Genomic DNA, 20,096 nt, shown 5'->3' with positions numbered 1-20,096 from the left:
ACGCAAAAAATTTGCATACAGCATCATATACATGAACATAGCTATTAATAAAATAGGATTTTTTGTCATGTCTGAAAAAAAAATAGTGTTGCGCAAGTTTTCGCAAAAATCATAAAAAACTAAAAATTATCAAAGCCAAACTAAAAATGATTACACTAGTAGCGGATTTCCACTCCTCAACTATGTACTTACAATCTCAAAAGTTTTGGCACTAGTAACCACTTTGAAGTACTTTTTTCAGAGTGTCCGAAAAATATTGTCGGGTCCTTATATATTCTCAAAATCATACAATCTCTGTTTATCAAAATCATGTTTCTCTTCTTATGGGAAAGAGTTCTTTGTTGTCCCTGTCTTTAAAAATGCTGACGATCGGTCTGCCCCAACTAAGTATCGTCCTGTTAGTCTCATCTCTATTATTAGCAAAGTTATTGAAAAGTTAAGCAATGGCACGCTTGTTGGTTTTATTCTTAATCTGCGCCTCTTTAGTGATGTTTATTATGACTTTCGTGGTTTCGTTCAACTGTTGACATTTTAACTGTTGTAACTGAACGGATTCCTCGTTTTTTTTTTGTTTATTCATTTATTTATTTTTTTTTATAATTCAAGAGAGGATAAAACCACTGCATTTGACACTTAGAAAAAGTTTGACAGAGTGTGGTTTTCTGCATAAACTCCTCTGTAATGGCATGAGTAGTGAGGTATTTTACATAATTTGCTCTTTTCTTTCTGATCGAAAATTGTCATGGATACTGGTGAGAGTTGATCGATTCAATTTTTTCTGCATGGAGAAATTCAGTAACGTATCTATGCTTCTGAACCGTGTTCATAACAGGGGTTGCTTTCTTAGAGCCTCACACCATCAATATCTGAACCAATGAGATGAGACTTTCAGGTAGTGAATGCCATCAGAAAAAATGCAATTTGCAATCCTCTCTGATCTATTCGGAGGACATTAAAAATAAGAGGCATTAATTTTGGGACGTCCTTCGTTCGTGTGTGTGTGTGTGTGTGTGTGTGTGTGTGTGTGTGTGTGTGTGTGTGTGTGTGTGTGTGTGTGTGTGTGTATATATATATATGAGGGGGGTGACTGACGTAAAAAAAACATTTAAAAATAAAATGTTTTAATTCAACGTTATTTCTCGCGGTTAATGGTAGCCGAATGGATACGGTCTTTGCTAATCGAGCCAGAGATGGCTTGTGTTGCCGGATTCAAATCTATCGACTGGTGTTATTCGTGACACTCTGCACTGAAGATTCCCGAAAGGATGAAACACTAGTGGCTGTAGGTATTTAATTATTATAGTAAATAATTATATATACGTATATATATGTATATATATAAACATATATATATATATATATATATATATATATATATATATATATATATATGATGTCCACAAAGTCTAGCTACATTATGTTACTCAGATTTTGTGGGCATCCTACAGATTATGTAACCAGTCTTTATGTATGGACACCATATATATATATATATATATATATATATATATATATATATATATATTAGGCACTGCCAAAAATGACCGAAAAATCAAGTTGTTGTTGTTGTTTTTTAAAACGAAATTACATTTATTAAAATCCATTATTTCTGAGTAACTTTTTTTTCCAGAAAGATAAAACCCTGAATTTTATCATATAGAAAACAGAATAATGTAAAACTGTTTCTACTATTTTTAATTCAATTTTAAATGTTAAATTTTCCCAAAAAGTTAACAATTGACATTTTTTGTCTTGCACAAAAAAACGTACATAAATATTTTTTAAAAAAGGTTTTTGAAATAATTAATTTATTTATTTGTTGTCGAACTAAGATTTAGGATGATTTTCTATGAGAATATGCAAAAATATTATAATATAAGTACCTGGATTTCAAATAATTCCACTTATTCATATAGGCAACCAGTTACTTCGCGTCGATCTAGAGTCTAGATCGACACTGTTTACGTTTGTATTTGATAAAAAGCAAACTATGGAAGACCAAACAGGCAAAAAAAAAATTATTTTTCAGTAACGAAAATTTCAATGTATTATTAACGCTGAGGCTGGCCAGTACCAGATGGGTGACCATTTGTATGAGTTTGGTTTTTAATGTGTATATGTGTGGGGGTCAGGCTCCCCAAAATGGGGGAGGGGCAATTTAAAGCAGAATAAAAAAAATTATTTCAGCGCGTTTGGTCCACCGTAGTCGAAAGGCGGCAAACGTTTTCAAACGGGATCGAAAAAATGATGCTATTTTTAACACAAAGGGCACAATATTTATCGATTTTTTTTTTGTATCGATTCTTCAAAGCATGCCCTGTTTAATACTGGTCATGCATTATTCGGCTCACTAAAAAAAAGTGTTAATTTATTTATCAAAGATTTTAAAATGGCTTTTTTCGTATAAATATTAAAAAAAATTTTTTTGTTTTGCTTAACTTAAATTAATTATTTTACTTAACATATTCACCGAATTTCACACTTCAAAACTCAAAAGCGGGATAATTAAACACAATCGAAGTTCTGATATTCAGACGTCAAAATAAGGTATGCAAACAATTTTTTTTTTAAATCTATATTTCTGTCCCTTACAACAACACAATATGTTGTGTTCAGTTTCGGATGATTATTTTAAGCATATTTGTACCACCTCAAAACAAGAGGGGGTTGTAAGTAAAAAAATATATATATATAAATATCGTTTATGAAAAATAAGTACACTGTTATAAAGTTCATTCTTCTCTTAATAATCGCTGAAAATTTCGTATTGATCGGATAATTACCTGATTTTTGGTAGATTTTTAAAAAGACGGTCCGTCAAAAAGTACTTACCTGCCCCCCCCCAGTTTTGGCGGTGCCTAATATATATATATATAAGAGAGAGAGAGAGAGAGAGAGAGAGAGAGAGAGAGAGAGAGAGAGAGATAAAGAAAGATCTACAGGGTGCCAACAATGTCGGCCTACATAATCTATCGCTGTTTGTTGGTAAATAAACTAGCAGTTCGAGCACTGTAAAAGCGAATGTTTATCTAATGAACATTTGACGAGGTCGTTTACGAGCACCGATTCATGGTCCAGTGATTAGAACTGCCAAATATCAACGCGATGGTTGTAGGTTCAATTCACGTCTAGGAAAAGGTGCTAGTCTAGCCGCACTGATGAGTTGTGATACAAGCAAACAGTACTATATGTGGATGACTAGTTATTAATCCCCCCTTTATGTGTTGAGCACTGTCGTAAATGTATATGCTGCTTATTTGACTATATGTGGAGCTTGATGTTTATTTTTTGTAAATAAACTAGCAGCTCGAGCACTGTAAAAGCAATGGACAATTGTTTTTTTTTCTCTAATGGACATTTGACAGGGTCCTTTACGAGCATCGATGCATTGTCCAGTGATTAGAATTGCCGACTATCAAACTGATGGTTGTAGGTTCAATTCACGGCTAGAGAAACTGTGCTAGTCTAGCCACAATGATGAGTTGTGATAAAACGAAACAATACTGTATGTGGATATATATATATATATATATATATATATATATATATATATATATATATATATATATATATATATATATATACCAAATTATTATCATTTTAAATCGATCGAACATATCACAAAATGTTTAAATTTGAATCGCATAAGGATTTTCGAATTTGTTATTTTTTAGTCATAATGTTATAAATAAGAAGCTATGATGCAGTGTTGTTTTAATATGATTTTGTATTATTATTGTTATTGTTATTATTATTATTATCATCATCATTATTATTATTATCATCATCATCATTATTGTCTCACAAGTAGCTTTCACAGAGGTCTTCAGAGATCTTTCCCTGAAAACAGCCCGTGGTGTTCCCTGGAAGCTGAGTGACAAGTCTCCCCAGGTTTCTAGTACTCTCCACCTCTTTCGATAACATTTGCAAATAAATTTGCATTATCGCAACAGCTGCTTTCCATTGATTTCTCGTTGGCAGCAACTATTGGCCTTTGCTGGGAGTTGAGTGGCAATAAGCCGCCCCAAAGTTCCAATTCTCTTCGCACTTATTCGGCTGAGATCTGGCCAGTTCATCGGTCTTTCCTTCCTCCTTGACTCTACTTGGTTATTTGGTCTCGCTCTTTGGGGGGGGCAGTAATGTGGCAATGGGGGTAGGGTTGGGTTAGAGAACTTATAAATATGCGGTTTCAGTGTTCTTGGTTCCATGTGGTGTTTCATGTTTTGCCTTTGCACCAGTTTGTCTGGCCCGCACTTGTTGCTCCTGTGTATTAGTTTCTACATTCAAGGGTTTTTATTAATATTTCAGCTGTTTTCATTATTGTTGTTCATTGTATTTTTCCAGTCATTCCTTTGATTCCAATTTCTCCCATTCTTTTTTCAAAGTTTTTCGGGATTGTTCCTAGTGCTCCTACTATTATAGGAATTATTTTGATGTTCTTCATCATCCAAATCCTTTTTACGGAATGTTGAATATATCATCAACGCTTCTAACTGCTACTTGCGAAAAATGCAAATGTATTCAGAAACGAATCGAGTACTTTTCGGTGGTTGATATTGGTTATATAACTTGCAAGACTTCCTTTCCTTGCTGTGATTACTTGATGGCGTCGCGCTTCGAATCCCCAACTATCTAAAAATCGAACGCGTTTCAAAGTATGCTTAAAGCACCTGTCTATCCAGCCACACTGAAATACTGCGATACAGTGAAACAGTTTCTGTACGACGACGTGTGCACGTATGTTATAGAAAGAGAGGGAGAGAGATAGGAAGAGAAAGAGTAAGAAAAAATTTATTTGATATTTTCCAGTTTTTACATTCGGAATCGTTTATCTACATTCATCGCGGCGACATTCGCACTAGGCAGGTTGAACGGCTTCCTCTGGAAGAAGGAAGTTTCTAGAGAATATCAAATTCAGAAACGGCCCCCGGTCGTTTGTATATCCCGGTCAAGGGATGTTACGACGTTATGCTTTGGCAGTTCTTGCCAGAAAGTGTCAATGTCCTCCACATACATCGCCTCGTATACCCAAATAGTCACCCATTTGATACTAATCAGGCTCGACATTGCTTAGCTTCAATATCATGTTGTATATCAATATATCCCGGTCAGGCGAATGGCAACGTTATGTTTTGCAGCTCTTGCATGGATGTGTCCACGTTCTCCCGCATACAGCGCCTGGTATTCCCAAATGGTCACGTATCTGGTACTAACCAGGCTCAACGTTGCTTACTTTCAATACCAAATAGTACTTCAATATATCCCGACCAGGGGAGATGACAACGTTATGTTTCTTACAGCTCTTGCAGGAAGGTGTCGACATCCTTTGGCACACAGCGCCTGATATTCCCAAATAGCCACCCATCTGATACTGACCAATCTCAACATTGCTTGTACTGAGGTGATAAAACGAAAACAGGCCTGTGGACATGGTTATGCTGTTTATAACATTGCGGTTATTCTCTACCTACATCATGGGAAACCCAACACTATGCGGCCACTTCAAAACCTACAAAACAATTCTAACACCTCAATGCTGTGTTCTATCGGGTTAATTTTCTTTAGAAACAATAACTAATACAATATTTAAAAGGATTTTCTTTTAATTGCAATCACGTATTTATGCACTCGCTTTCTACATCACTGGATGTGAACGATTCAATTCTGATGTTGGCGTTGGTTAAGTCAAGCTACGATTAATCCCCTTTTTTCCGACACGAGTCATAATTTATAACCTGCCGGAAGCTGACTGCCTCAGGCAATGTATAATCACGTGAACTAATACCACACACGATACTTAATAAAGAGAAATAAATGTGTAAATCCATCTTCGATCAAATCGATTATTCCCGAAAAGAATCCGTCGAAATTGTTGACGATATCTATTATACAGACTGAAAGTGATTTCATCAATGCTTGTTTCCATTAAAGAGTTTTTCTATGTATTTTACAGGGTTAAACGATAAATTGTCGCCTAACAGAAAACAACACATCTTTATTTTAAAATTTTTATTGAAAAATCAATTCAGGTAACTTACTTGACTATGTAGTAGAGCTGACGTCTATTCAATGTAGCCGCCTTCAGCCTCAATCGCCGCCTCGATACGTGTCCGGAACTGAGAGCATCCCTTTTCCACAAGCGCCGGCGGAAGCTCGACGAATACTCGGAGGAAAGCATCGATCAGGCTGCCTTTGGTGTTGTAGGAGGTCATGTTGGTGATGTTCTCGACGTATCACGAAACGAAGTAGTTCCGCGGGTTCAGGCCGAGGAAGGGAGGGGATCAGGGAGAGAAGGGTACAAAGTCGTAGCATTCCTTCTAAAGCCAAGCCTGGGTCTCTTTGGACATGTGGGCCGGCGTCGAGTCCTGCTGTCATACACAGGGCCTACCAGCGGCCACCTAATTGCACCAGGGGATCAGCACACTCTTCAACACATCCAGGTACACTTTGGTGTTGACTTTCAAGCCAACTTCGAGATGTGATGTGGTATGATGTATCCCTCAATTGAACCAACACTAAAGACCATAACCGCGGCCGGAAACTTCGTTGAGCTGTGCCCTCAAGCGTTGAACAGTCTGGATTTGCATTTTGAAGGTGCTGGCAATGGTTCTGTTGTCATAACTTGGATCGGTAGAGAGTATGAGTTGTATAGCGGTGCATATTCGATCTCGCTTGTTGAACATTGTGTTACTTTCAGACATGAAAGTAGGCTCCTATCACTCTTGGGATTTGTACACAACTGGCCAACTCGTAGATTGTCTGAAAAAAAAAAACGCTTTTCATCTAACGGAAATGGAATTATGTCGTCTTTTCTGGAGCGACAATTTTATTGTCTCACCTTGTAATATAAACAAAATGCATGTTAAAATATACTTTAGTTCTATATTCGAAAAAGGTTGTATTAATTATCATAATTAACCGTCATCTTTTGTAATTAATTGAACAAGTCACTGATCTGTATCTTAGCTTTCTATGTATTTCTCTTGTATTCTCTTACTCTGTATTGAATCAACCACACACTAATATTTCTTTATGTTATTGTGAATAATGAAAGTAACCCTTTTTTCAGCATGTAATTTTAATTAATATAAGTGTTATCTGTACTCACCACAAACACTTATGTAAATTAGATAGTAATATAATGAGCTAATGAGCTACTATATCAGAATAATAAAGAATAAAACGAATAATATTTTTGAATAATAATAATAATGATGATGATGATGATGATGATGATGATGATGATGATGATGATGATGATGATGATGATAATAATGATAATGATAATGATAATAATAATAATAATGATAATGATAATGATAATAATAATAATAATAATAACAATAATAATAATAATAATAATAATAATAATAATAATAATAATAAGCGCAACCCGTGGAAATTCCACTGTAGTTGAACATTTTTAAAGCGCAAAAATAAAATGGGCAAAAATATAAATAAAACAAATAATGGATTTAAAACAATTTGCTAACAAATTGTTTTAAAGCTAAAATGAATTGGTTTAAAAAATTAGAATTTCAACGCAGCACATTGTTTTTTTTTGTTTGTTTTTGGTTTGTTTTTTTTTTTTTGTTTTTTGTTTTTTTTTTGTTTGTTTTTTTTCAGATTAAAACTAAACATTTGAAACTTTTTTATAACTTTTATCGTCCGGGATCAGTTTTCAATTATAACGTTCTACTAAATTGAACACCTTCTTTGTGACCATCTCTCACACGTGACCGTTAAATATTGCTGTCTAAAAATGGGGTTGGGTAAATTTTTTGTTTCTTTCCAACTCGATGACGACGGTTTCAAGTGTTCGAGTATGCTGAAAATGAATATCACAGTAATGTCCTAGTTTAGCTTCGGAAAAAAGTTTTAAAACTATTCAAGTCAAACAAAAAATTAAATACAAAGTTTAATTTGTATAATTGTATAAAAAATGAAAACACGTTTTTTGTTTTGTTTTTTATTTGTTTTGTTTTTTGTTGTTTTTTTTGTCATGAGTAAAAACATCCGACAATTAACGAGACTAACATCGCATTTGATACAAATAATATTTAGTCATACATTTTTTCGACGCTAAAATAGGAGATTTTGATATGTCAATTTGAAAGCTGAATATGTCAGGATAGACATGGCATGTCCAGAAGATGTTTGGTCTGTACATCATATGACACATTATTTTTCCGTACAATTTTGTCCAAAGATCCATTCTTGAAATGGCTACTTCAATTTGTTACCAAATTTAAAAAAAAAAAATTTAAAAGTTTTTTCACAATTTCTTATAGTTAGGATTTTTTCAAATAGGTATGAGAGAGAGAGAGAGAGAGAGAGTGAGAGAGTGGGGGGAGGTGATTAAGAAAGTTTCCTTCCGAGCCCTTTTTTTTAAGCAGGAATATTCACCGGTCACGTAAGAGACATGGTCACAAAGTAGGTGTTCAATTTAGTAGAACGTTATAATTGAAAACTGATTCCGGACGATAAAAGTCATTAAAAAAAATGTTTCAAATTTTTTATTTTAATCTGAAAATTAAGTTCGTAATCGATGAGATTAACGTATAAGAAAGAAAAGAAATGTAAACTGTGAATTTGGCAATTTCCTAAACATCAGCCAAATTAACTTTTTAATTACGGTATCGTAACTGAACTAAATTATTATAAAAACTAAGTGCTGTGAATGTAATGTTTCTCAAAAAAAAATTTTTTCAACTATTAACAAAATATTAAAATGGCTGACTTGTTTACAAAGAAATTGAAATGAAATGAATTTTGAGTGCTTATTCAAATTGGCACTTATCACGGCAATTAAAAGTAAGGAAAATACAGAAAAGTGTGCATGGTGTATGCAATCGCTACAGAACGAAGATGTCATATTCCAAAAATAACGTAAATCGATCAAGTATTTAAAAAAAAAATCAAACTTTACGACTAAGCGAGTCGTAGTGTTTTCGTCGTCCATCATGAAATCTGATGAAGCAAATAGGGGAGACAATTCAAATCAAAGTGTCGATGTCAAAAAACATCCTTATGTTCAATACAGTTTACTTATTGCGGTATCGTTAATTTAGCTAAATTTTTATAAAAGTAAATGTCATGAATGTAGTGATGTTTCTCAATAAAAATCATTAAAAGTAAATATTTTAAACTATTAAAAAAATATTAAAATGGCGTAGTTGTTCCTATTTACTTGTCTCCCTTCGAAGGCAAAGTTAGACAACAGGTTGGTTTTACATGTGGGGAAAATCCAGCTCCCCCAAAACGGGGCACTTTGGATAGGAACAAAAATGAAAACTGTCTCAGTCTAGAATAATTTCTCCTCCGTTGACCGTGGACAGAAAAATGAAGTGTAGTATCAGAACAGATACTACACTTTGCTCCCAGCCAAAAGGCCACCTGGCTTGTTTACGAAATAAATTTTGGATTTTTTTAAATAGGATTTTTTGAAAGTTCGTTCTCGTGGTATCGCATTTTCTTTTTTTATATTTTCAATAATATTAAATAATAAAAAAAATAGTTTTGCAGAATACGGACCGTACCGAAATAATTACGTTATTAATTAGAAATCCATTCTTAAGATAGAAAACTTTAAGTTCGTGCAAAATGAATGACCGATCCCCAAAATGTATAAACATTTTGACCCCTCCCCTTCTTAAAAATTCACCGAAATTCAGAAAACCAACCAATTTTAATAAATTATTTTAGTATATATTAATTATCGATCACGGAATATAATGAAGCTATTATTTTTAAAAATCTTAACTAGAATTATTATTTTATGTAAACAAATACCTTGACTAAAGTATTAATAAAAAACGTATACATTTATTTTTGCTCTTTTATTATAAAAATAAAGCACCGTAGATGTTAGCAATAATAAATTTTGGTACTAATGCATTTATGCTACTGCGCTAAAATAATAACGTTATTATCAAAGAAAGCTATTCTTAACATGGGAGGGGGTATTTTTTAATGTTTTTCTGTACTTTCACCTTACAATCTAATAAAACAAAATGTCGTAAAAATTAAATTCAACGCGAAAATTCTATTTTAAAAATAGAGTTGTAACATACATGAATAAGCACCAGAAATTCTGTCATTTTAATATTTGAATATTTCAGTTACATGACGACAAAAGCCTTTAAAGTCTGTGTTAATGAAATCAATATAATTCGAAAAAAATAATTCTGTACTTTCACCTAACAATTTAATAAACAGAAGATGCAGTAAAAATTTAATTTAACTTGAAAATCCGATAAAAAAAAAAAATAGCACAATTCCTATTCTTAAAAAAAGAATATATTACGTTTATTTAAAATTTACATAATAGAATCCTCATATAAACAGTTTGAGCTTTATTTCTATATTTCTTTCTATCAGATTTTATGAATAAACGTTAAAACGTACATCATTTAAGTATTTAAGCTAGGATATACATTTAAACAAAAATTTAAAAGCGCGATAATTTTTATTTTTTCATTGATAAGCAAGATTTCTTTTATTCAATCAGGATGTAGCAAGGGTTTTCATAATCCAATCAGAATGTGGCAAGGTTTTTCCTTTTAAGCGACACCAATTAATTTTTGTTTTGCCATTTGGAATATTCCATTTTCCTTTTAAAGGGTTGGTCAGCATGTTAACAGCCGAAGCGAATAGCATAATAATATATGGATAATAATAATAACTTGGAGAAAAGACTAGGAGAAATCGGAATGAAAGGGAAGACTCAGACTATGCAACCGACATAAATGCTGAAAACAGCTGAAATTTTAAAGAAAATCCTTGAATGCGCAATTTACTCTACATGAGCGACAAATACTAACCAGAAAATGCAACAGAAGAAAAACAAAAATGCAACCAAAAAAATGTATAATTGTAAGTTAAAAACCCCAACCCCTCAAAAAAAAAAGAAAGAAAGAAAAAATGTAGTGCTGGCATCGGCTGACACCACCCCAAATAGTCGAAGGGTAAAGAACGATGAAAATATTGAGAAGGAAAAAGCACTAACCGAACCTCTACTAAATAGGTACGAAGGAATCTGGGACCTTGAGGAGTCTTATTGTCACCTAAATTCCAGTAAAGACCAAGAGTTATTCCCAGCGAGAAGTCAATGACAAACGACTTTTGCGATAACGCAAATTCTTTTGCAAATGTTATCGAAAGAACTGAAGAGAACTGGTGATCGAGGGAGACACATTGTCACCCAGGCTCCAGGGAATACCACTGATTGTTTTTAGTGAGCAATCTCTGATGATGACCTGTGTGCTAACTTCTATTGGGTGAGATAATAATATTAAAATGACGGGACTTATTATTTTAGTAGTATTAAGTATTACATCATGAAAGCCGCAGCTTTAAGGGTAAAATGATTAACGACTTAAGGTTCAAATATTGACCTTAGCAAATAAACGGAAATGAGGGAATCGCGTGATTTCCGGCTAGCCAATCGAATGGGTCATTTTCAGACGTCGTTAGGGTGGTAGGGAGCGCTCGATGTCACCTGAATAAAGTGCGGCTCAAGCCGTCTTTGTCTTTCTCTCTCTTCATTCACACTCCCTCTCCTTCTACCCCTCTCTCTTTCTCTCTCGCTCTTTCTGTCTTTCCCTCCACCCCCCTCTCACTCTCTCTCTCTCTCTCTCTCTCTTTCTCTCTCTATCTCTTTCTGATGTAGTAAATCACATGCAAAAGCAAATATATATTTCTTATCCCTAGCAATTGCCAGCTATTTCTAACTAATAACTCTTCCATTTGAAATAACCCTTGGTGTTCCTGTGAAGTTCATGAGACCATAATAACGGAGCGATTAATATGAATTGGCTCACATGTTCTCATTTGAAGAACGGTTGACGTATTGTTCGACTAAAACCAGAAGGTGAAGAAAGTCGGACATTGTCCCAGATATTGGTTCCCTTTGTTTTGGATTTGAAACCAACAGTATCGATCTTATTGTGATCTTTTGTATCACATATATAACGATATAAATATATATTACTCTCTTATTTAATTTTTTTTCTTAGTTGAGCACTCTGCTGAAGTTCTCTCCCAGTAAACTAATGCATTGATTAATGAACTTAAAAAATATTCTAACGTGCTCAATATGAATTCGAGCTGATAGTACTGTATATTTATATACTCGTTATATGACCATTAAACCAGTCTACACAAATTAATGTTTCTATCAATTCTTTGACATGCGCATAAGTTAATTTGTGTGGACTATTTTAATATATGTATGTGTGCATGCACACACATTTGGAATGTGTATAATATAATTTGTATAGGGTTTTTATCATTATCTTGATAAAGACCTATACACCTTTCTACATTACACTATATATAATGCGTTCCTCCTTTATTTCGAATTCGATAAAACGCCCCCCACCAACATCATCTATAATTTTGATTGATCTATTTCGTTCCTAATGAATCCCACGCTAGACGCGCATCCCCACTATGTTACTTAGTATACTCTCTAATCTTCTGATGAGAAGCATTAGGCTTCGAAATGCCTTGGCACAAAGAATCCCTTCTATCCCCTAACTAATTGTTTGTATTCCCTTATTGAATAAAGTAACCACTCTATATTCACTAATATATAGTTTTGTGACTTCATTTCCCATTCCTATCGTTCTCCTATATATATATATATATATATATATATATATATATATATATATATATATATATATATATATATATAATATAAAGCTGAATGTGTGTGTGGTCACGAATAGGCTTCTATATGGTTGACTAGTTTAAAAAACTGATTACATATAATGATAGAAGATGTGTCGAGACACAGAAATGGATATGTTTGATCTGGCAGAACGGTTGTTCATTAAAATTGTGGGGTCTGCGTTCGCGCCTGGATCATAAAGTATGGAAATAAAAATTAAAAAATTAAAAAAATACGTTTACAAGTGTTTTGATATAGATGTACATAAGAATATTTTGATGAGTATGTTTTAACTTAAATAGGGATGGTATAATAAAATTGTGGTGTCTGCGTTCGCACCTGGTCGCCATAGAATGGAAATAGGCACAACCTTTAATAAAGACTTTTCATATCTATATGCATAAGTATACTTTGATAATTATGTTTCAGTTTGAAGAAATATGATATAATAAAATTATGGCGTGTTCGTTCGCGCCTGACCTCCATAGAATGGAAATATGTCACAAAGTTTAACAAGTTTTTTTAATATAGATCCATAGAATATTGTGATAAGTTTTTTAGTGTGAACAGGTATGGTATAATGAATCAGAGGGTTTATCTATTTTATTTTTACTTTCATCATATTTCGCTTTGGCTTTGATACCACCAAATTCAACCCAAATTTACAACCATTCCTTTTCATAACTTATAAAACTTTCATAAATCAGAGTCCATTTTCTGTAAGCTGTTTTTGAACCCAGTGAACGACGGGTACTTTTCCTAGTATATATATATATATATATATATATATATATATATATATATATATATATATATATATATATATATATATATATATATATATACACGGTATAATCACGTTGACACACACCTTCATGTGAGATCACCAAAGTAAAGCAACGTCGAACTTGGCTAGTGCTCTCTGATTATTTTGGTATTGTTTTCAGTCATCCTGAATCTCTACTTGTCACTGATATTTAACAATGCCGACTAATAATATGTCTGGTTGGAGATTGCACAACTCTTGCCGAAAAAATCCCACGCGAAGGTACTTTTACAATGGCTATCCATAATCTGTCAAGACTAAAGCCAGCTATTATATATACATTTTTCGACGGACATGATCTCTCCGTGTTGGACAACTCATATATTTCGCTTTCTTAATGCTTCACGCGTGCACACACATACACAGTACTTTCTCTTTCTTTCTTCATATAACCCCGAAAATATGTTTTTGTTGTTTATTTGCGTTACAAATAAATAATCAACGCGACAATAAAACGTATTGTTTTCCTGTGTACCTTTTCAGCGCCTCAATTGTTTTTTTTTCGCGTTTAAATTAAAAGATATATCAAAATTTTAATTTAACTTTAAATAGTATGGTATATGTTCAGTGCACATTTACCTATAAGTCTGCCAAACCACTTATAATTCAATGGCTGTAAGTTTTTTTTTTTTTTTTTGAAAAAATAAACAATTATAAACAGAACGACTCATAGAAATCTATCTATATTCTTTTTTTAATATACTTTCATAGAAAGGTTTCTGTTATATCACAAAAAACTATTTTTTTACAAGTGTCACGCAGTCTAGTCTATATATATATAAATATATATATATATTTATATATATATATATATATATATATATATATATATATATATATATATATACTACCCGTGACCCGTTGGGTCAGTATGTTATATTATCTATGGAATTAATGTATGAGCGCAACATATCATATTTAAGCTAATTTTCCGACCGCCCCGCAAATATATATATAATATATACATATATATATACATATATATATATATATATATATATATATATATGCATATATATTTATTTATTTATATATACTAGTAGAGCGAGGGCTCCCGGCTATACCCAGTCGTAAAATACTCTTAAATATTATATTTTAATTTGTCCAGTTTTCGTATATATTATTATAGAGTCGTGACAACGAAAGTAAAAAAAAAAAATTGGGGTGCCATCAGCTAGAATCAAAACCGGAAGCAAAACTGCAGCATTCAAGACTGGTGAAGTTACCACTGTACCAATGTGACACGTATATGAACTGATTAAAAATAAAAAATTAAAAATAAACTAAGATGAATGTACAAAATGTATAACGATTTTTTCAATTTTGACCCATTTTTGACCCCTTCAAAATTATTTTTAACGGCTAAAGACCCATAGAACAACAGTCCATAAAAGTCCAATCATTTGAGACCCCCTAGCGCCGCCATACGACTTTTAGTTTAGAAAAGATAGAGCTTGAAGAGACAGACAGACTAACAGACAGACGGCAAGACATATAGCCGTTTATATATATATATATATATATATATATATATATATATATATATATATTAGTTTTTTTGGAAAAAGAAATCCAGCAGAGTGCTCAATTAAAAGCAAATCTGAAATATAAGAGCGTATTTATATTTTGTATTTTGTGTACAGAAAGTTGTTAGATGAGACAAGTCATTGGTACCGTCGGTTTCAAGCCCGATAAATAGGACTGTTTAAGATATCCATATCAAACTCTCTTCAGTCAATACTCGTATATATATATATATATATATATATATATATATATATATATATATATATATATATATACCAGCATTTCAGCCCGGCGTTGCCCGGGTGTTTGGAGGTGTATGTTGAGCAAAAAAAAAAATAGCGGTCAATTTTTTTAACTTTGACCTCTATTATTACCCCTTAAAATTTATAGTTTTGGGCTCAAATCACTTTATTAAGTTAGATCCAGGTTCAAGGAACCTATATCTAAAATTTCAAGTGTCTAGACCCAAAATTGTCGGAGGAGTTTGGTAGAGTTCTTAAAGGTCAAATCGTTGAAATTTGACCCCTTAACAGCCAAACTTCTGGCTGACACCCGTCACATCGATTTTCCCAAATCTCAGTACCCGGTATTTCAAATTTCGAGTCTATAGACTAAAAATTGACAGAGTTATTGGGTAGGGAAATGTACACAGACACACAGACACACAGACAGACAGACACGTTCACTTTTATAGATATAATACATATATATATATATATATATATATATATATATATATATATATATATATTCGAAACTAATGTAAATACGTCTCACTAAGTGAAAGATAGCATTTGAGTGACCTACGTGCAGACACAGAAGGGAAAATTACCTTAATTTTATCCGTTAAATGTTTGCATTGATAGCGAAAATGTCTCCCAATGAACTTCATTACACATCCGCCATGGATAGAGTAAAAACGTATACATTAAACTCTAATCCTGATCATGTCTTTTACACGTGTATGCTATCCACATCCACCGAGAAACTTCTGATAGATGGATATTTACATGTCCATCAATTATTGCAGTTTATTTGCGGAGAGTCGGATGAGGTTTTAGCAAAAGACGTCGCCGAGGATAAACATATGGAAAACGTATAGACTTTTATAATAACTGCACGTTTTTACTAATGAACTAATTAACATATAACTCTTGTACCTGCTCTATTGAAAAAGTAGGAAAAAAATTATGCTTCAACAGTGTTCACACTTGCTATTCGTCTAGACACAACACTAGACTACTCATATAAGATCATAAAATTACGTTAGTAATTTTAACTTTTAATCTTTAATTGTAAACTGATGATCTAAAAATAAAAAAGAAGGCCACCGTCGCCTTTTTATATAGAGTGGGTGATTTATTTATGCATTATTTTAAGACGGCGTAGTAATTTGCTATTTGCTTTCTCGCTTCCTCTGACTGTTAAATAGTCGGCGAGTAGACACTTAGTATATAAACTACTAGATGGTCGCTAGAAAAGCGCCAAGTTTGTCAAACAACGATTTATTTTTACAAAGAATAATTTTTACAAAGTTTTTCAAAGACAAATGTTATATTATACTCATTGATACTCAAAATGTCGTCCGTGCACTTCACTGCAGCGTCAAACAACGATTTATTTTTACAACACGCACACAGCACCAACCAAAAAATAGCAGTCACGCATTTTATTCATCATCTAAGCGGATCTTCAAATTTCCCGCTTTTCTAGCGACCAGCCTGTAGTTTTTTTTTGTTTTGTTTTGTTTTTTTTACATTTTCACCCCCAAACAAGGCATATTTCCACTTTGTTGTAGGGGCCTACTATCAGGGACATAGGCATCAGGGGTACTGTGTAGGGAGTTGGGCAGCAAGATGTCGATACACGTTGCACTTGAACTTCTGCATGTCAGTACAGTTGGGGAAGTAGGGACCCGGCAGGGAATTCCAAAGTCTAGCTGTCCTGGGGAAGAAACTACTGGAGTAGAAGGCTCTCTTACGTCTAGGGATCTCTTCTGTGAAGGGTTGGGATTTAGCTGCTTGTCGGGTTTGTCGGGGGTAATTACGTCGAGGGGGCACAAGTGCTTGCAGTTCGTCAGAGCATTCACCGTTAAACTACTTGTAGAAAAGGCAGAGGGATGCAACATTTCGTTGATAGGACAGGTGCTGAAGTTTAGCTGACGGTTCGGGACGTATCAGATTGGCGACTCTCATTTGAACCTTGTCTAGGAGCGAGAGACTAGTGGCAGATGCACCAGCCCAAATATGACAACAATACTCCATACATGGACGAATGGTGGACATAGAGGTATAGGATACTTTCGGGCGTTAGTATCTTTCTAGCACGGTAGAGAAAACCTACCTTTTTCGCAGCGGTCCTGGCGATACTCTCGATGTAATTGTTCCAACTCATGTTTCCTGAGAGCGTTAGGCCGAGGAGTTTAAAAGATGTACTTTCAGATAACGAGTCATTGGCCATTGCTATTGGTAGTAGAGAAGTTTCTTGTAATTATTGACAGAAACGAGTTTTGTCTTGGCAGCATTGTATGTGACCATCCATTTATGTCCCCGTTCCACTACTGATCGGATGTCATCCTCCAGTGCTTCTGCTATTTCTTTAGATATGTGTTCATTTGTTTTCCTGTCGTGTCTGTTATAGAGTGTGGTGTCGTCAGCATATATACCCATCTCACAGACAATTTTGTCAGGGAGTTCATTTATGAATAATAGAAATAATAAAGGTCCAAGGATAGACCCCTGAGGTACTCCCGCATTTATATCATCTTGTTTAGATCTACGACCGTCGAGGACAACCTGGATTCTTCTCTTATCTAAGAAGGACTTAATTAGGAGAAGTATTTGTCCAGTGATACTGTATGATCTGATTTTCCTGAAAAGACCTTCATGCCATACCCTATCAAAAGCCTTAGATATATCTAGAGCTACCGCTCTACACTCCCCCGCTTTGTCCAGTGATTGGTATATACGTTCTGAGATTACAGTTAGGATGTCTGCTGTTGAACGGGCTTGTCTAAATCCATATTGTTGTTCTATCAGAAGTTTAGCATCTGTAAGGTGATGGACACGAGCTTGGTTAATTATTGTCCCAAATATTTTAGCGAAAAGTGGGAGGAGGCTAATGGGGCGATAATTTTCTGGGTCAGTTCTTTCGCCAGAATTCTTGAAAACTGGTACCACAGAAGCAGTTTTTCAGCAGGCAGGAAAGCAAGATTCATAAAGGCATTTCTTGTAAAGTTTGGAGAGAACTGGATCTACTTCGGCGGAGCACTTTTTTAATAGCACAGCTGGGATAAGATCAGGTCCACATGTTTTTGCAGTGTCAAGATTTCTTATGATAGCATGCACCTGAGAAGGGGTGATTTTCAGATCGTTTAGTGTGGCGTCTGTCCGCAAGGAAAGTCAGGGAGGGGGTAGTTGGCAGGGTCCAGTGGCAAGCATGTTAGCCTTCTCAGTTGCAGAGCAAACAACCTCATGATTGTTGGATAATGGGAGGATTGTTGATTGCCCATTATTTACTACACCGTTGGAGATTTTACAGAATTCGCGGGTTCCTAATTTCTGCGCTTCGATGCGTTTTTTGGTGGTTTCAGTAAATTCTCTCTTAGCTGTCGCTATTTCTTTCTTACTTCTACTGGCTTCTATATACTTCTGCCTGTTTGAACTCGACTTATGTCGGTTAAATCTGCGGTATGCATGCTGCCTTTGCGCGATGGCGGCTGCACATGTAGAAGTAAACCATTGGGGAGAGTAGGGCTTGCTATAAAATTTCCGTGTGGGAACATGTGCTTCAATTGCCGTTTTGAACCATTCAGTGGTTTCATTTGCGCACTGTTCAGTAGAAAGTGAAAAGATATTTTGCCATGAGGCGTCCCTGATGAGATCTCTGATGGCTTCCCAGTCAGCCTTTTTATAATATCTCGTTGTTTTGAGCAGTGGCTCTTCAGTTTTGGCTCTAAAGTTTAGGGCTATTTCAACTATTACCACTGCATGATCGGCGTTCCCAAGTGGGCTGTGGGCATTAGTTACACAGTCATTGGGAACTGTGGTTAGTTGAAAATAACAGAAAATGGCAGTTTAGTCAGGATAGACGGCGAATTCGGGAGTAATTAATTATTCGGTTTTGAGAATTGATAGAAACGGATGTGACGTCACATGGCTCGAAGAGAGAGAGCAAACGAGAGTAGTCAATAGTTCCATGTAAGGACTATAAGTGAGAAGATGTGGTTGAAAAATATCCTGATAAAATAGTAATACATAGTAATATATAGTTCACCAACCTTATTCGTTGTCGTCTGACTTAAATACATTTGTGTATGGCAGAAGCTGAGAACGTAAAATCAACATTTGAAATGATTTTCACCGAGAGCTTGAAAAGGGCATACGTTTTATATTTTGATTTTTGCGTGACAGGATGGAAGTATATATTTATATCCTAGCAGGAAGACCCAACGTCACCGAAGATTGAATGAGGATCATCGAATGTTCCACGCCATATTTATATTGCTATCGAAATCGGTGAAATTTCCCATTTTTCAATTAAGTTGATTAACTACCCGCTATAGTTGGGGACCTACTGCAGTGTATCGGGTGAAAACTTTACAAGATTACGGCAGTGACTTAATCCTTAATACATTACAGTCTAAATTGCACTGTAGAGACCCTACTGTTGATTGTATAAAATTATCTGTAAAATAATGGTTTCACTTAAAGTTTAAAACGCAAAAGTCAAGTGTCATAGTTCAATTGTGCTCTTATCAGAAACATTCATTTCTAACGCGCCTCTCATCAAATAACCTACTGTTGATTTTATGCATCAGTCCATCTGCTTGTGCTGTGATAAAACTTCTCAAATGCACTTCTGATATTGGGCTTTATAAGGTATTAACTTTGTTCAAAATTGGACTGTTCCTTTTTTTAATCGGATTTTTCTATTATCTATTAAGGATTTTCGATACTTATCAGAGGCATCCTGGTACAATACGTATCTAAGAACAAACCCAAACACAATGAGTATTTTTTGTGAAATATCATAAAAATCGGTCCAGGTGTTTCAGAGTTTGTAGGG

This window comes from Euprymna scolopes, chromosome 2 (genome assembly GCF_053919585.1).
Source record: "Euprymna scolopes isolate OS-2025 chromosome 2, ASM5391958v1, whole genome shotgun sequence".
Classification (NCBI taxonomy): domain Eukaryota; kingdom Metazoa; phylum Mollusca; class Cephalopoda; order Sepiida; family Sepiolidae; genus Euprymna; species Euprymna scolopes.
This window is presented reverse-complemented; position numbering follows the sequence as displayed.